Below are 2399 nucleotides of genomic sequence, written 5' to 3'. Positions count from 1 at the left end.
ACCTCGTCCAGTCAAAATTTTTCCAAGTATATGAGCCCCTCCAAAGGCGTACTTAGAATTGGTATAGATGGCTCCTTCCTGGTTCTGCAAGTACTTTAAGGCTCAGCTGAGTGCAAACAGCTCACAGGTTTGGGCAGACCAATTCTTAGGCAATTTTCCTGCCTCTATTTCTTCAAGAGTTTCTCCATCAATTACTGAATACCCATTGCATCTTTTTGCCTCAATCACCTAGGGGGAACCATGTATAAATAAGTGTCGTCCCATCCTGAAGGGAGTTTCTCCTAGGTCTGGTCAGACCTTTGTATGGTAATCAGTTAAATCTAAACATGTGTGCTATCTCTTTAGATTTGGATCCCCTATTAGGAAAACTGCTGGGTTAAGGGAATTATCAGTGGTTAATGTTAAATCATCTTTTTCTAACAGAATAGTTTCATACTTTAAGATTCTTGAGTCAGTAAGCCACCTCCCTGCTTTCTGGTTTAAGATACTTCTAACTTGGTGGGGTGTTCTTACTGTCAATTTTCCTCCAAAGGTTAACTTCCTGCTTTATTTGACCATTAGTGCTGTAGCCACAATGGGATTGGATGCATTGAGGCCACCCACAAGTAACTGGATCTAAGACTTTTGACAGGAAGTCCACCATGGGCTGCTGATGGCCTCTGTGTTCTTAAGTGAGCACTCCTAAAGCTACCCCATTATCCACGTTGACAAAAAGGTGGAATGGCTTTTCTAGGGAAGGTAAGTCTAAGACAGCGGTGGTTATAAGCCTTTTTTTCAGCTCTTCAACCTGATCAACTTCCTCAGAAGTCCACAGGAAATGGTCAGTCTTCACCTGAGCAAGTTTTGGATATAGAAGTTTACTGTTTAGTGCATGTGAGTTAATCCATAAGGAGCAGTATCCAACTAACCCAAAAGTTTCCTGAGTTCTTGTTTAAGTTTGAGGCAAGGGTAGGGACATGATTCCCTCAACTCGTTCAGGCCCTATTCTTCACTTCTCTGCACTTATCAAGTGGTCTAAATATTTAATTTCAGGTTCTACATACTGAAGCTTTCCCTTTGAGACTCACAACCCCTCGAACTGCAGATGGTTGAGAATATGTGTAGAGAAGCCAGCTCTACGTTATCTATATCTTCACCAGATCTAAGAATATCATCAACATATTGGAGTAGGCATATTTGTTTGGGATGACAACTTTTTCTAATACTTGTTCTAAAATTTGACTGAAAAGGTTAGGGGAGTCTGTGAACCCTTGGGGTAAAATTATCCATCAATATTATTGTTTCCACCCTGAATGGGGATCCTTCCACTCAAAAGCAAATGTATCTTGCCTATCTTCGGCCAGGAGACATGCCCAAAAAGCATCCTTCAAATCTATTACAGTAAACCATTGATTATTATATGGAATCTTGCTGAGAATGGTGTAAGGATCGAGGACAATGGGGTGGGTAGTTTGGACTATTTGGTTAATAGCCCTAAGATCCTGTACCAGCTGGTATGACCCATCTGATTTCTTGAATGGCAATACTGGGGTGTTATAAGGGGACATAGAAGGCTCAAGAAGCCCAGCTTTAATAAGACCTTCAATTATAGGTTTCAATCCTATCTTGTCCTCTATGGGAATGGGGTATTGTTTCCTCCTTACTACTTCCCTGGGGACTTTTAGCTTTATGTGGTTGGAGGGACTCAGAGTTTCCCTCAGTTTCCTTCTTTGGATCAGACATTAGGATTAATATATTTTTCATCTGCAGTGGTGAGTAGCTTTAATAAGGTGAGGAATCCTCTTGGGCTGAGTTGCAGGCCTATGCCTAATTTCAACATTAAATCCTTCCTTAGTAAATTAGTCCCTGCTTTAGGTATTAACAAAAGCTGAATATGAGCTGATTGAGCCTGGTATCTGACTTCCGTGTTTTCTAAAATTTTTGCTTTAAATCCTTCTCCCTTTACCCCAGAAACCAAAAGTTCCTCTGAAAAGCAGGCAATATTAGATGGGAGGAAAACAAGCAGAGGATCGAGTCACTCCTGAATTGACTAAAAAGTTATAAACTCATGGTGAGTTCCCACTTCTAGACTTATCAACGGCTCCTGGTGTGACTCAAGATAAAAGAGACAGAACCTCTGATCCCATTATTCTTCCTCAAAAGCCATGAGTGGAAGGGCTTCCTTTTCCTTTTCTAATTTGGGACATTCTCTCTTGAAGTGGCCTGTTCTTCCACATTTGTAGTGTCTACCTTGCCCTTCCCCACTCTCAGTTCTGGGATTCTTTGATTTTACTCCCCTATACTATTTAGAGGGCCTGGTAGATGAGAGCCTTGATCCTCCCTATGGAAGCTTGGGTCCTTTAAAGGAGGGTTTGGAACCTTTATAGTTTCTGGCCCAGTGGAAGCTCTGTTTAGGGGTA

Source organism: Pongo abelii, chromosome 8 (genome assembly GCF_028885655.2).
Source record: "Pongo abelii isolate AG06213 chromosome 8, NHGRI_mPonAbe1-v2.0_pri, whole genome shotgun sequence".
Classification (NCBI taxonomy): Eukaryota; Metazoa; Chordata; class Mammalia; order Primates; family Hominidae; genus Pongo; species Pongo abelii.
This window is presented reverse-complemented; position numbering follows the sequence as displayed.